The sequence below is a fragment of the Chrysochloris asiatica genome, unplaced genomic scaffold (assembly GCF_000296735.1).
Source record: "Chrysochloris asiatica unplaced genomic scaffold, ChrAsi1.0 scaffold00035, whole genome shotgun sequence".
NCBI lineage: Eukaryota > Metazoa > Chordata > Mammalia > Afrosoricida > Chrysochloridae > Chrysochloris > Chrysochloris asiatica.
The window spans coordinates 22,108,506-22,125,181 of NW_006408553.1; the positions used below are offsets into that span (position 1 = coordinate 22,108,506).

The following is a 16,676-nucleotide window of genomic DNA, read 5'->3' on the forward strand; positions in this document are numbered from 1 at the left end:
CTCACCACTGGACCAATAAACAACATTCTTACCAATGGAGAAAAGATTGAAGTTGTCAAGGATTTCATTCTTCTTGGATCAACTATCAACACTCACGGAAGCAGCAGTCAAGAGATCAAACGACATATTGCAGTAAGCAAATCTGCTGCACAAGAGCTTTATGAAATGGTGAAGAGCAAAGATGTCAGCTTGAGGACTAAGGTGCACCGGAGCCAAGCCATGGTATTTTCAATAACCTCATATGCATACAAAAGCTGGACAGTGAATAAGGAAGATTGTAGAAAAATTGATGCCTTTCAGTTATGGTGTTGGAGCAGAGTGTTGAAGGTGCGATGGGTTGCTAAAAAACCAATAGATCTGTTTTGGAAGATGTACAGCCAGAGTGCTCCTTGGAGGCCAAGATGACCAAGCTTTGTCTCTCATACTTTGGACATATTGTAAGGAAGGACGAGTTGCTGGAGAAGGATATCATGTTTGGTAAGGTGGAGCGTCAGAGAAAAGAAGGAAGACCCCCAACGAGATGGATTGGCCCAGTGGCAGCATCAATGGACTCAAGCATGGCAACAATAGTGAGATTGACCCAGGATCGGGCAGTGATTTGTTCTGCTGTGCATAAGGTCACTATGGGTTGGTACCGACTCGATGGCACCTAACAACAACAATAACTGGAGTGGTTAATATATGAGATGATTTATTAATTTCTTCTTAAAGAAATTTCCTCTAGAGATTTTCTGTCCTGTTGGGAAGATATTCCCTGTGCCTCACTTTTGCAATGAATTGCCTGTTTCTTTTATACTTTGTTTTCCTCTATCTTGGTTTATCCTCTGTATTTTAATATTTTCTGAGAAAGATTTCTGGAAGGTAAATGTTTAGAGAGTTTGCTTATGAGAAACTTTGATTGATATTTTTGTTTGCATTAGAATTCCACATGAGAAATTACTTTCTTTCAGAGTTCTAGAGACATTTTCCCCTACATTCTAGACCGTGATGGCACTGTTGTTAATTGCCATTGAGTCAGTTCCAACTCTTAGTGACCCTGTATAGAGTTTCCAAGGAACAACTGGTGAGTTTGAACCACCAACCTTGTGGTTGAAGCCAACCTTGTGGCCCAGTGTTTTATCCCACAATGCCACACCAGACTCTTGGATTCTCATATTTCTGCTGAGGAACCCAGAACTATTCTGATCCCCCAGCCTTTGTTTTGTATGTCTTATGCTCCCAAATTCTTTCTTGTCAGGAGACAAGTAGAATCTTCTTTTTGGAAATTAGTAATGACTGGTTTGGTGTGGAACTATTTCTGTTTTCTGGGATAGACTCTTAAGTATCCAGTGTCCATGAAGTCTATCTAGTAATGTGGTGAATTTTCTGGGGGTAACAGTTTTTCAGTTTCAGATACATATTGTTGTCAGCACAAAAAACCCTGATTCTTTCTCCAACTAAATTCCCAGGATACTGATGTCAACCAGAATGCTCTGGTTTGATCTTTATAAACATACATCAGACTTTGTTACTCTCCAGTTTCTAAAGCCATCAATGATTCCCTTTGAGAACTAATTATGTGCTATTTTTATTACCTGGATTATTACAAGGCTCTCTGAGATTTGTCTTTGACTCATCTTTCAAGTTTGTCCTCTATGAGTCTATCATCTAAATGGTTCAAAAGTTAAACTGGAATAGTCATCATTTTAGGCATAAGCTGCAAGTGTATCTAACTTAGCACCATTGTTCATTCACTTTCTGTGTCCTAGAATGCTCTTTTATTATCTCTCCTGTCAAAGTAATCTACAAGTAACTACCATTTATATGGCAATATGGATGAATAATACACATTCTGATGTCAAAGATAATTATCTTGAGACTAAGATATTATCCACTGCATGCATGGCCAAATGTCGTATATAACCAGTTGCTGATTCTGACTCATGGTGACCTCCTGTGTGGCAGAGGGAACTGTTCTCCTCAGGGTTTTCAATGGCTGCTTTCTGGAAGTAGCTGATCATGCCTTTCTTCTGAGATACCTCTAAGTGGACTTAAACCTCTAACCTTTCAGTTGACAGTTGAGCATGTTAACTGTCAGCACCACCCAGGGACTCCAATGTGTATATTAAGTCATATAAAAATTAACCATAAAAAAAAGTAAGCAATCTAATGAGTGTTTAAAAAGAAGAAAGTTCATGTGTTTAGAGGAATCAGAAAAGGCTTTATAAAACCTTCTTCATAAAGGTGAAAATATTTGAAATGGGCCTTGAAGGATAATGGAAATAGAATGGGCTGAGATAGGAAGCATGTTAGGGGCATGGAAGTCAAAAATTATGGGTAGTATCTGAGGTATAGCAAAGATATTGCTTGGCTATAGCATTGTTTTGCATAAGCATTGAGAGATAAGAATTGAAGAATATATTAACCAGCACAGAACCCTGAATACCAGTTTAAGGTTTTGTATCAAACCAAAGGACCATGTTGAGGAACCACTGAAAGTTCAGTGGTCTTTTAAAGTAGCTCAATCAGATGTAACCTCGCTTCTCTGAATTCCCATAGGGCATCTTATAGGTTTTTTAATGCCATTTGAGCATCTACTATATGACAGGGACAATGCCAATCTTGAATAAAAAAAAGATAAAATAATGAGGGCATTTGGTCTTGTGGTAGTGGTGGTGGTTCTGACTCATAGCAACATTGTATAGGGTTTCCGAGGCTGTAAATCTTTATGAGAGCAGAAAACCTCATCTTTCTCCCTCAGAATCACTGGTACTTTCAAACTGCTGACCTTGAAATTAGCAGCCCAACTTGTAACTACTACATCACCAGAGTTCCTTATATGTGATCCTCTTTACCCTGTTATTTGTTGTTAGGTGCCATCAAGTCAGTACCAACCCATAGCAACCTTATGCACAGCAGAACGAAACACCGCCTGATCCTGGGCCAACCTCACTACTGTTGCCACGTTTGAGTCCATCGATGCTGCCACTTGGCCAATCCATCTCATTGGGGGTCTTCCTCTTTTTCTCTGACCCTACCAAACATGATATCCCTCTCCAATGACTGGGCCCTCCTGACAGTATGTCCAAAGTATGAGAGACGAAGTTTGGTCATCTTGGCTTCCAAGAAGCACTCTGGCTGCACTTCTTCCAAAATGGGTCTATTGGTTCTTTTGGCAGCCCATGGCACCTTCAACACTCTCCACCAACATCATAACTCAAAAACATCAATTCTTCTATGGTCTTCCTTATTCATTGTCTAGCTTTCACATGCATATGAGGTTATTAAAAATACCATGGTTTGGGTCAGGCGCACCTTAGTCCTCAAGCTGACATCTTTGTTCCTCAACACCTTAAAAAGGTCTTATGCAGCATATTTGCCTAATGCAACACATTATTTGATTTCTTGACTGCTGTTTCCGTGAGTGTTGATAGTTGATCCAAGAAGAATGAAGTCCTTGACAACTTCAATCTTTTCTCTGTTGATAAGAATATTGTTTATTGGTCCAGTGTTGAGGATTTTTGTTTTCTTTACATTAAGATGTAATCCATACTGAAGGCTGTGTTCTTTGATCTTCATCAGCAAATGTTTTAAGTCCTCTTCACTTTCAGCAAGCAAAGTTGTATCATCTGCATATCGCAGGTTGTTAATGAGTCTTCCTCCAATCCTGATGCCACATTTTTCTTCATAGAACTCAGCTTCTCATATTATTTGCTCAGCATGCAGGTTGAATACAACCTTGTTACACACCTTTCTTAATTTTAAAACATTCAGTGTTCCCATGTTCTGTTCGAACAACTGCCTCTTGGTCCAGTTACAGATTCCTCATGAGCACAATTAAGTGTTCCAGAATACTCTTACTTTGCAATGTTGTCCATAGGCTGTCATGATCCACACAATAGAAAACCTTTGTGTAGGCAATAAAGCACAGGTAAACATCTTTCTGATATTCTCTGCTTTCAGCCTAGATCCATCGGACACCAACAATGATATCCCTCGTTCACGGCTTCTTCTGAATCTGGCTTGAACCTCTGGAAGTTCTCTGTCAATGTATGATTATAGCCATTTCTGTATTACCTTTAGCAAAACTTTTCTTACATGGGATATCAAAGAGATTGTCCAATGATTTCCGCATTCCATTGGGTCACCTCTTTTTGGAATGGGCACAAATATGGATCTCTTCCAATCAGTCGGCCAGATAGTTGTCTTCCAAATTTCTTGGCATAGATGAATGAGTGCCTCCTGTGCTGCCTCACTTTCTTGAAAGATTTCAATTTTGATTCCATCAATTCCTGGTGCCTTGTTCTTTGCCAATTCCTTCAATGCACCTTGCACGTCCTCCTTCAGTATCATTACCTCTTGAAATGGCGGAACATTAACCGTTTCCTTTTGGTACAGTGACTCTGTGTATTCCTTCCGTCTTCTCTTAATGCTTTCTGCATCATTCAGTAATTTCCCCTAGAAGAGTATAACGTTTCTTGATGTTTGTTGTTGTTGTTAATTACCATCAAGTTGGTTCCAACTAATAAAGACCATATATAGGGTTCTGAGGAGCAGCTGGTGAGTTTGAGCTACTGACCTTGCAATTCAAACCAACCTTGTGATCCAATGCTTATCGTACAACACCACACCAGGACTTCTTGATGTTAGAGCAACACAATTATTCTTAGCACTTTTCTCCTCCTCACCTAACCTATATGGAGCACATAAATAGTTGTTGTTAAGTGCCATTGAGTTGATTCCAATTCAAGCAGCTCATGGGTTTGAACTGCCAATCTCATGGTTAGCAGTCCAGTGCTTATCCGACAGCACCACACTAGGTGCTCATGAAAGATTCATACAGTTATAAAGGAAATGAGAGTCTAACTTCCTATTTATAAAAATGTGAAGATTGAGGTTCAGGTAGGTTATGAGTGTGTACCAAGGTTACATAGAGGTCAGCATCAATGTTGGGAGGGGAATCAAGACTTTCTGACACCTGATCTAGTGCTCTTCAGAATATATTGTATTTGAATATTCACTTATCTGTTTAATTGAATCGGGATATCTAGTTTTTAAGGACAGTGGAATTCAGTGGTAGAATCCTCGCCTTCCATGTGGGAGACCTGGGTTTGATAGCTGACCTCATGCTCCACCATCACCTGTCTGCATGTAGCTGTGATGTTGAATGGGTTTTAGCAGAGGTTCTAGACCAAGATACTCTACCAAGAAAGATGTGATCCATTTCTGACAGTCAGTGAAAACCGTATGGAACCTTGTACATAGGTTTTCATGAGTCAGGGTCTGACTCTATTGAAGGTGACAATGTTTGTTTTTTGGAATGGCTTATTGTGTTTGGTTTCCAAAAAACTGAATTAGAAATTCAACTCATTAATAAGGTTTGTTGAGCAAAATACAATGAAGACAATATACTTTTCTGGCTGAGAGTTCCAAATTCTAATTTAAGTAGGTCACTTAAAACTGCAAATGGCACTCCAGTGCAGCAGGATTGAAAAAAATAAAAGGCAGAAGAATGGTGGAGGAATCAAAAGTTGGCCTAATTAAGGAAAAAGGAAACTTGAAGATTGTGTGACCTCGAAGCTTTTGTAAACCCGAACATTTTTGGATTTGTCTGTTAACTTTGTAGCCTACTTTCTTTTTCTTCTCCCTAGAAATGATTCATTTACTTAATATAAACACATCTCTGGAGGTAATAGAGACTTTCCCAAGTGACTTTAATGAATTGTGTCTGGATTGAGCCATTTGAGAAATACAAGGATTTAGCCACATTAACAATTTTCTGGACCGAAAGCTAGCATTCACAAATGAATACATTAGTTTTTTTTTTTTTTTAGCCATCACTGTAGTGACTTTGCAACATAATTCTGTGCTTTTAAGCAGTTCTCTTGAAAAGTGTCCCTCATGAAGGTGGGGTTGGAGTACCCCTCAATGAGGGGCGGGGATAGAGAACTGCTAGTGGTTTAGGTGCATTTCTAAATAGAAGTTTCAGTAAATACAAGGAGCTTCAAAAAGTCCATTGAACAATTTCATTATCTTTTTATTCTATTTTTCCGTGAACTTTTTGAAGCCCCTTTGTATAGGAGCATGGAGAAAAGAGACAATGAGGCAAATTAAGTCACTGCACTATTTCACTTCCTCAGGAATTTGGATCAAAATACACTTTGAAGAAGTCTGGAGGTTATAGAGAGCTGGTATACCTCAAGGAGAACTATAGCCCGGCCTTCTCTATTATCTCTCCAGTATTAGTAACTCTCCCCTTGAACACAGCATCTTTGGTGTCCCTTTAGTTTCTCTTAAGGTGACCTCATTTTCTTTTCAAAATACCCCCATAGTTGGAATGATCATATCTATTTTAATGAATAGGAAACTAAAGCCCAGAGTTAAAAGGCTTATCCTAAGTCACTTATATGGTTGGTAGGAAGTTGAACTTTCTCCTGATGGAAATAGTCTAAATTATATTTCTAACCTTGGAAAGAACTTATAATAAAAGAATAATCAGAACCAGGTAGAATCATTGAGAAAGAATTCTTGAAGGACATGAGTTTTGAGAAAGATTTAAAAAAAAAAAAAATCTGGATGCAAGAAGAGAGTCAGCAGAGAATTGGTCTCAGAAATATAAGCAAAGCAACAGAAGTCAATACTTACAGTAAATTATGTGGCCAGGCATATATCTGAGTAGGTGTTTTGTTTAAAAAAGTCTTCTGAGTGATATATGGGCCTCTATATACACTTTTTATGAGGTCCCTGAGTGATCCAAACTATTTGTGCTCACTGGCTGTTATTGTTAGATGACGTTGAGTCAGTTCCAACTCATAGTGACCCTATGCACACAGAACGAAATGCTACCTCATGCTGTGCCATCCTCACAATTATTGTTATACTAGAACCCATTGCTGCTGCCACTGTGCCAATACATCTCGTTGGTTCTTGCTCTTTTTCACTGACCCTCCACTTTACCAAGCATGATGTCCTTCTATAGGGACTGATCCCTCTTGATGGCATGTCTGAAGTATGAGAGACAGGTCTCGCCATCCTGACTTCTAAGGAGCATTCTAACTGTATTTCTTCCAACACAGACCAGTTTGTTCTTGTGGCAGACTATGGTACTTTTACTATTCTTCTCCAACACCATAATTCAAATACATCGATTCTTCTACTGTCTTGTTATTCATTCAACTTTCACATGCATATGAGGCTACTGAAAATACCAAGGCTTGGGGTCAGGCACACTTGAGTCTTCAAACTGACATCTTTGCTCTGCAACACACTAAAGAGATCTTTTGCAGTAGATTTGGCTAATGGAATACATCGTGTGATTTCTTGACTGCTCCTTCCGTGAGTGTTAATAGTGGGTCCCAGCAAAATGATGTCTTTGACCACTTTAATCTTTTTTTTTCGTTTATCGTGGGGCTATTTATTGGTCTAGTTGTGAAGATTTTTGTTTTGTTTACACTGAGGCATGATTTATAATGAAGGCTTTGATCTTTATCAGTAAATACTTTAACTCCTCTTTGTTTTCAGCAGGCAAGATTGTGTCATCTGCACATTGCCCTCAATTACTACTGAAAAGTTGGTGGTTTGTAGTCAGCTAGTGGCACTGTAGGAGAAAGGTGTGGCAATGTAATGCCTTAAAGACTGTGACCAAGAAATCTCTGTGGAGCAATTCTACGCTCTAATACACAGGATGACCCGGAGTCAGAATCAAGTTGACAGCAATCTGGTGTTTTTTTTTTGGTTAGGGATTCTTGAAGAGAGTTCTTGAAGAATTGTAGTGAAACATATTTGGAACAAATGATAGCAGTCACACTTTATTTAGAGGTTAATTGTCACTATCCCCTAAAGAAAAACTCTGTAAGATGCCCTGCTTTTGTGCCCACTTTTAGAGAATGGACAATCTGTGGACACTTAAAGTTATAAACACAGTTTCAATTGGAACTGACTCGATGGCACTTAACAACAGCAATATAGTAGCAGTGAGAGAGGAGAATTAAGGGGATAGGACATTTCTTGCTTGTCCCTGTGGCTTCGTCACCTATGGAACTGACAGAAGGTTAAAACAGGTTACTTTGGGTGGGTCTAGAAGACAATTAGATGTATCTCTTTTGTCTTCTGGGCATTTTCATGGTCTTTGGTGTTTCCCTGCTGGACTTCTTGGTTCTGTAGTTTCCCTTCACTGGAGGTTGCATCTCTGTTTCAGTTAGTCATGTGAAATAGCTTTCTTAGTTTTTGGTTGCCTACAGAACACATCCACCTTTTTTTTTTTTTGGCTCGGGTTTCTTTGTTCCATGAAATGACTTTATTAGCAGGGCCCAGGACTATCCATGTGCACACATTTATCTGAGAGAAATCCCCACAAGCTTTGGGAGTGTAGGCAGAAGGCAGTATATAGCAGCCTTCCTTTCTTACAGGTAGGTAGATCACCCTCCTTCACCCTCTCAGTGTGCCTGGTGAGGTGAATGGAGGAGTCCGCCCTTGACTAATAGTCTTTCATATCTTCCTCAGGCAAGAGGTAGGTCCTTCCTTCATTGTCTCTAAATGTCAGAACATGTTTCAAAATTCTGTAAGTTGAACTCTTGAAATAGACAATTCAGAGCAGTACAAACAGTGTCTTCAAATCTTTTCATTACTCTTCTCACAAAATCTTCTCATTGAACACTTTCTAAATAGTTCCTTGTTAAAAATCTAAGGATCATAGACTAGGTTCTCCTCCATTTCCATTATAAATTCTACAAGCATGGGCTGTGGAGGTTTCTGTCTCACAATTAAGTTGGTATCTTGGTATCTGCCTTATTGGTTAGATTCCAAAATCTATTAATTCAGTGTCTCTTTGGAGTCACCATTTGCCAGGATCATGTCATGTGTTGAAGTGCAGAAAACAAACACGTTCAAGTTAGCATGATTATGTCACAGTTGACTCACTAGCCATGTACATAGATTTCCTTATACTGCCATCCCTAGTCAGTGTGATTGTACTAGGTCACCTCATGTGCTATTTATCTATGAATCCTTCTCAGGAGGAGAGATTTCTAAGAAATCTCTTGGATTTCTAATTTTGTGCTGATTCTTACTTGTCCTCTCCAGAGGCTGGCTTTATCACAGATCCTGTGCATTGAATGGAGTCCCCTGGGTGGTGTCAACAGTTAGAGAGCTTGACTGCTAAGTGAAAGGTTAGCTGTTAGCGTCCACCAAGAAGCACCTTGGAAGAAAAGCCTAGTGATCTACTTTGGGAAAATCAGCCATTGAAAATCCTACAGAGCACAGTTCTACTCTGACATAGATGGGGTCGGCATGGGTCAGAATCAACTCAATGGTCGTTGGTAATTGGTAATAGCATGTCAGATTTGTTAAGACTTAGTTGGGAAGTCCTGGTGTGGTTCTGTAGGATAATAAAAGGACTGCAAACCATAATGTCAGTGGTTCAAACCTACCAGCTGCTCCTTGGAAACCCTGTACAGGGTCACTATGAGTCAGCACTGACTAGACAATACTTAATAGCCACAATAACAGTTGGGAAGTGGAACAGAAATGGGCATAATTAGAGTGTTTGGGCTGTAATGAAGTTGAACATGAAAAGGAAGGTCATAAATGATATGTATCTGGAACCCTGGTGGAGCTGCGGTTAGGCGTTGGGCTTCTAATTGCAAGGTCAGCTGTTCAAACCCACCAGGTACTCTGCAGGAGAAAGATGAGGCTTTCTGCTCCCATAAACATTTATAATGGAGTAGTTATTGGTTTATACAGGGTTGCTATGGGTCAGAATCATCTTGATGGCACTGGGATGAAGCTTTCTGTTCTCATGTAGATTTACAGCCTTGAAACTGACTCAATAGCACACAACAACAGCGTTCACACACATATATACATGGAGCCCTGGTGTGGTGCTATAGGGTAAGCACTGGACTGTTTACCACAAGACCAGCGGTTCAAACCCACAGCTGTTCCTCAGGAACCCTATATAGGGGTCGCTATGAGTTGGGATCACCTTGAGGGCACTTAACAACAGCTACTCCAGTATGATCTCATGCTAACAGGTAACATACTCTAAGACCCTGTTTCCAAACATGGTCACATTCATAGGTAATGAAGAATAGAACTTCAACTTATATTATTGGGGATAGACATACTATATTGTTATTATTTTTTTCTTAGCAGTAATCATAATCTGAAATTCTCTTAGTTATTTGTTGACTAGTTTATCAGTTGCCTCCCTACACCGTTACCTAAGTTTGAGAAGAACAGGGACTTTGTTCGTTGCTGTAGCTCCATGACTTAGAACAATGCCAGACACATAGCACACTTGAGTAAATATTGTGGGATGAATGGTTGAATAAGTGAGCCAGACCCGATTCTCAAAGAGAGTTGGGGAGGAATGAGCAGTTGTTATTTTTATCATGATTTTTCAGGGAACACTGGATCTTTCGATGCTAACAACTTGTCCATGATGTATCTGGCCTTCTTCTCAATCATTAGACCCCATCATTAAAACCTAGCTCAGCTTCAAGACTTGTTTAAAAGAAACAGCATTATTTTTAGCTCTGTTCATGGTTTTTTGTTTTGTTATTTTTCTCTGTTGTCTAAATAACCTGATTATACTGGCACATCTTGATTTTTGTAGTTTTAAATTTTATTGTAAGCATTAACCATTGAATTCTCAAGAAGGAAAGTGAAAGTTTTATTGTTATGTAGTGTTTATAGTATTATAACTAATGCTTTTCCTGGTCTAGTTATGTAGTGTGAGAACCCTCTATGTCAGTATTTTTAGAGGTTTTCTCTGACATATGTTTCAGAGAGGATTTTTTCAGCCTCCTGTCTGGAGGGTGTAACTGGGATGTTAACCTTGGTGGGGAGTCCTGGTATGATGCTGTAGGATAAACACTGGGCTGCTACTGCAAGGTCGGTGGTTCAAACCCACCAGCTGCTTCTCGAAAATCCTATACAGGTCGATTCAATGGCACATAACAACAGCAACCTTGGGGGAGCTGAGGTGGGGAAGAAGGCTGATGGAAGGGGCAGTTGCTGAGCTGCATGAAAAATAAAAATATTGGGGTTTTAACTGGCTCTTAAATTGACTTTTGAGTCCCTGAGTGGTTAAGTACTTGAGTACTAGCTGAAAGCTTTGTGGTTTGAACCCACCCAGAGAAATCTCAGAGGACAATTCTGGTGATCTACTTCTGGTAGGTCAGCCTTGGAAGTGTTATGGAGTAGTTCTACGCTGTACATATGGGGTTACCCTGAGTTGAAATCGACCAGACAACAAGCTGACTTTTAAACTATCCTTTGCATTTAGTACCATTTCTACCTCTGCTTCCGGAGATGCCTACTGCTATTACATTCTTGCAGGGCTTGTGAGTAAATTAGACGTCCTTACTCTGGGCTTTGGATTTATGTTTCTTGAGTTGGCTAAATCAGTTACCTCATCAATATGTTTCTCAAAGTGATTGCTAATTTATGATCGCTCTTTATGTTTGTGGGATTATGCCCTTAAAAAAATTCTCTTCATTGTCATTTTGTTGGACAATTAACCCACCATCTTTCACTTCAAACCTGTGTTTACTCATGATTTTCTGAGAAAGAAAAGAGACAAGAAAGAATGAACTGACTCTCGAGATTGTAGCAAAGAAGAAAGAAAATCCACTCAGGCACATTCTGGCAGTGTGCTGCAGAAAGTATTGGTGGCACTGATGGGGACAGTTGTGCTGTCACTTTTATCAGATCAGCTGGTTGAGACTATCATTTTAGCCAAATTAGGACCTGGCAGCCAAATAGTAGTTTTGAGGTATGCTAAGGCTGAGTGCAAATCAAGAGGAGGAAGCTGGAAACATTTAAAGATTTTTTTATACTCATGGTCTCAGGTGTTCACATGATGTAGGGCCACACTGGGGGACAGGGTAACAAAGGCTGAAATTGTAGAAGACATTTATATGGCAAGCAAGGTGGAGTGAGCTAAGATTTGAGGGATTTCTGGGAATTGGATATTTTGAATAATTCCCCAATCTTTGGGGTGATTGGGACAGGTGCATGGTAACCCAGATATTTGAGCACACCATAAGGGGAAGGGTCAGATAGTGAACTTTATTAGCTGTTCAAGAAGGGGAACAAACCAGTCTCTAGTCAAAGTCTCAAAACCAAGTTATGAAAGCATTTGTGGACTATTAAGCTATAAACATTATTTGATTTTCAATCTTTCCAGCTAAAACACAACTGAGATTTGTTAGATTTAGTTTGTTTCAAGGACAGACTTCAATGATTTTAAGGGTTGTTGAATTGGTGCTAGGAATTCTTTTGCTTCTGACATCCCTTCCCACTTCCCCTTCTGTTTTTAACCCATTCTCTTCTTATATAGCATCAATAATAAGAAGGGTAAAGGAAGTGCAAGCATGGCTGAAAATCTGAAAGCACTTCTCAGGTTGACCTTAAGCCATTGAGAGTAGAGCCAGAAGTCAGCCACTTTCCTTCTGGCTGGTAGCAGGCAGCCGGTGGCAGATTTCATTACTGCCATCTCAGCAGTTTGGGCCAATGGAAATGCTGGCATGGATTCAATCATAGGCAGATTCTGTGACACCCAGTAATCCTCTGAGACAAGCTGGCAGCTCCATTCTTCAGTGCAGACAACCACATTTTAGGGACAGATACATATCTTTCTCAAGCACGCAAAAGAAAACCAGTTAGTGTTTACTCTTTTGTTCTTAAATATTGAAAAAATTTAAAAGTGTTATACTGAAGGGAAAATATAGCAGACTCTTTACCTTCACCATTCCACATTAATAATTTGAGTCTCAGGGCCCAGATTCAAGTCTCCTGTCTGTTAAGGAAGAGTCCCGCACCCACTGGACTAGATCAGTCAGCATCCGTCTGGTAACTGACTTTACATTATATGCTTGTTTCATATGATGAAGTGCTTTTGAGATGATGATAATTCTGTTTAATAGTGAAAAAGTAACCTCTCTGAAGGAAGTCAACTGGGAAAGAAGACAAAGTGAAACGTTTTAAGAAAACAATCACTATTGGGCTAAAGATAGCAATTTAAATAGATTAATGAGTAAAACATTCAACTTGGATCTATGTGAAATAGTGTAACTCTGTCTTGGGAGAAAATTATATTCTATAATATCTGTGATTTGGGAGAATTTGAGAATACCCCCAGGGTGTATGTTTATTATGTTCTTCACGTGAGGGCTACAAAAATATCATGAAAATATCCCATTATCTTTTTTTTAACGTAGTGTAGTTGTTACAAATCGGGCTGTGAACCTTAAGGTCAGCAGTTCGAAACTACCAGCCGCTCCGCGGGAGAAAGATGAGGCTTTCTACTCCCGTAAAGATTTACACCCCCGGAAACCCCTGTATAGGGTCGCTATGGGTCGGACCCGGCTCGACATCTCATATAGTAACTTTGTTTTTGTTTTTGTGAATGGAGTGAAAGTTTACAGGGCAGATCATCAGTTTTATATTCAACAAATCATATACTTTGTTTCATTACAATGATTATAATCCCCTCCACATACCATCAGTTAACAGTATTTCTCTCTGTTCATTTTATATCTTTTTTTAAAAAAAACACTCAGGCATATATAATAATTTAAACCACCAAAGGGCACATTCTGCAAGTCTGCCTCCTGGCCACCAGCTCTCAGTACCTCTCTTTCCATGAATCTAGAGTCCTCAGTTGCTCCCTCTCTCCATGTCCCCATCTCTGCCTCCATCTCTGGTGTCGCTGCTTCTCTGGATAGGGTCCCACAGTCCACTTGTGCTCTTCTCCCTTGATGGTCCTAGGGTCCTCTGTTTCTGGACTGTAAGATTAACTATTCCCCCGATTTTGTTACAAAACTTGTACCATTACAACTGTGACAGTAACAATTAGTCATGATAACAATTACTCACTATTAATTACTAAGGAATCTTATCCTTATCTCTTTTCACCAGACCCATTTAGGCAAGAGGAAAACTATTCAGTGGGGACTCTGTCTTCCCCCATACACTCTTACTCCTTCTTGAAACTTTGTAAGTCAGTCACTTTGAGCCTTTATCACCCCCTCATTTTAGGTAGCCATGTCTAAGTTGCCTATCTACTTTGTGTACAGAGGGGATAGCATTGATACTTGAAGTGAAGACTCCTTCTCACTTTGTTGGTATTTAGAGTTACTACCTCTAGGAGTATAGGTCAAGTTCATCAAATTGTAGCAATTTACCCTCATTTCCTTCATCAAAAGTTGTTTCTTTTCTTTTTATCTTACTCTAGTTGAGTTCTGATTATCAAGCCATTAAGGCTAGGTCAAAAGGGTACTGTCTGCAAGTATGGGTGTTCTTGTGCATCTCCCCTCACTTCATATCAGCTGGATGCTTTACTCTCAGCTCTAGTCCTCTGTGGCTATGTCCTTGTCCAGGGGCTCAGGTGTCCCCAGGTCTCACCACACTTTGGATCCATTATCTTTTAATTCCATTTTTCCACCAACTTTATGAAGCCTCCTCGTACATATACAACTGGCATCTAATAAACAATTATGATATCTGTAGGTCCTGGGATCATAACAACAACAACAAAAAACCCAAAACAAACCCACTGTCAGAGTTGATTCCAACTCAGTGACCCTTTATAGGGTTTCCAAGGCTGTAAATCTTTATGGGAACAGACAACCTCATCTTTCTCTGATAGATTTGTTGGTGATTTGAACCACTGAACTTTTGGTTAGCACCACTGAGCTTGTGGTTAGCAATCCAGTGCTTATCCTATAACACCAACATGGAATCTTCAGAAATATGTAGATAAAATGGCATCAGATAGGGATACATTTTTCCATTTTTTTAATGGTCAACAACCTGAGATTTGAGTCATGAGGAAACAGTCCTGTGAAGATACAGGAACAAGAAGCAACTAATGCAAGTGCCCTAAAGTAGGAATGAGTTGAAAGGTCTAGAAGAAGGTCCCTGTGGCAAGAACACTAAGAAGTAGTGTGAAGTTAGCTTTGAATTGGAAAAAAAGGCTGGAGTCATGTCATAACAGACTTCATAAGACAGGGTGAAGAGTTTGGATATATTCTTGGTACTACTGGAAGCTATCAGAAAACTCTTAAGCAGGGGATAATGTGATCTTTTTCTTTTCTTTTTTTTTTTTGATTTTTTGCATTTTTAATGATGGAAAGAAAAAGGGATCTAAAACCACAGCTTCTGGAAGAACCACTTGTTTTTGCCCATCTTTTACCTCTCCTCAAATTTGACTTTGGCTTCCCGGCAGGCCTTGCACTTAAGGACAGGGTCTCTGAAGACATCCTTGTTGACAACTGTTTTGTCCAAGGGGATATCCACAGAGTACCTGGTGGGCATGAGGTGATTATAGTTATAAACTTTCACAAAAGAATTGATCTTTGACCTCTTGGCAGTTTTCTTCTTGCCCATGGCAGCTGTTACTTTGCGGGGATAGCGGTCAATTCCAGCCATCAGAGCATGGCTGTAGGCACGATCTGAGGTGCCATCATCAATGTTCTTGACAATGACGGCTTTGCGTCCGGAATGTAGTCCAACCAGGACCAGCACCACCTTCCCGGGTTTCATGAGCTTGCCCATTTCTGACACCGCCCCTTAACCCGGTCCCTTGGCTAATGGATAGAAGCAGATTGGAAGACCCTTTCCAAGGCTCTACCTACCGACAGTACTTGATTTATGTTTTTAAAAAATCGTTCTGCCTTCTCCATGGAGAATGGATTAGAGTGTGAAGATAGAAGCAAGCCACAGGTTCTACTAAAGTGGAAATTATGGTTGAAGAATTAGGGTTGAAGGCAGTGGGAGAAAAAGAAATGGGTAGATTTGAGATGTGTTTTAAAAATAGAGTCTATTGTCTTAATGATTTAGTGGTATCTATTTTCATACATGCAGGTGTCCAAAGAGAAAAATTGACTGTGTGTATTCATTTAACTCTCTTGGCCTCTCAGACACTTTGTTCAACCTGTTATTACCAATTTACCACAACTGTGATGCATAAAATGCGTAAATGCACCTATTCATTTCCTTCCTGACAGATGAAAAAAATATGTCAGTAAATTATTGATCGCTAAATATTTTGTCTCCACAGGCATATAAATATTTAATCCTTTAGGTTATTGACATCTACATATTTTACTTTCTTGAGTACGGGCATCTAAATTTGTCATCCAAACCATTGGCAACGCTATATTTCAGATGAATGTAAGGAGTAGCGATAAAATCTAAGTATGCACATGGCAGGCAGTCATATAACTCACTGCCCAAACCTTTAATATCTAAAATGGAAATCCAAATTCCTCAGACTGTTAGCTTACTGATGAAACTATTGGCATTTAATCAGTAAAACTAGGTGGAAAACATCCAATGTTGTTTTTCTCCTTAGTAAGAGTGTTTTGAAATCAGGCAGTCTTATTCTTTTTCATTTAATATCCTCACACTATGGTAGGATGATGATTATAGTTCGCTCTTTGTCTTAGCTAGGCTCCCTAGAGCTAGTAGTGCTTTATCGAGGATGCAATCCCAGGCAAACAAAAGTGAGGGGGAAAGGAAGTGATACCGGGAAAGAAGAAAAGCAAATACGAAATGCTCCAAGTTCACCAAAAAACACAGCTGTGGAAGTTTCTGGAGAAGCCATATGGGAACATATGTCTTGGAAATGGGAAGAAGGTGCTAGAAAAAAATTTTTTCTACCCCCCCCCCCCCCACCTTTTTTTTGTAAG

At 39.6% G+C, this 16,676-nt stretch overlaps 1 protein-coding gene and 1 pseudogene across 1 annotated transcript in view; one reads left to right on the forward strand and one right to left on the reverse strand.

Annotated features, from left to right (window-relative positions):
- LOC102842704 (alpha-(1,3)-fucosyltransferase 10-like) overlaps positions 1-16,676 on the forward strand; it is a 156,268-nt gene that overhangs the window by 29,616 nt on the left and 109,976 nt on the right. The window lies entirely within an intron of this gene.
- LOC102823300 lies at positions 15,130-15,540 on the reverse strand (annotated as a pseudogene).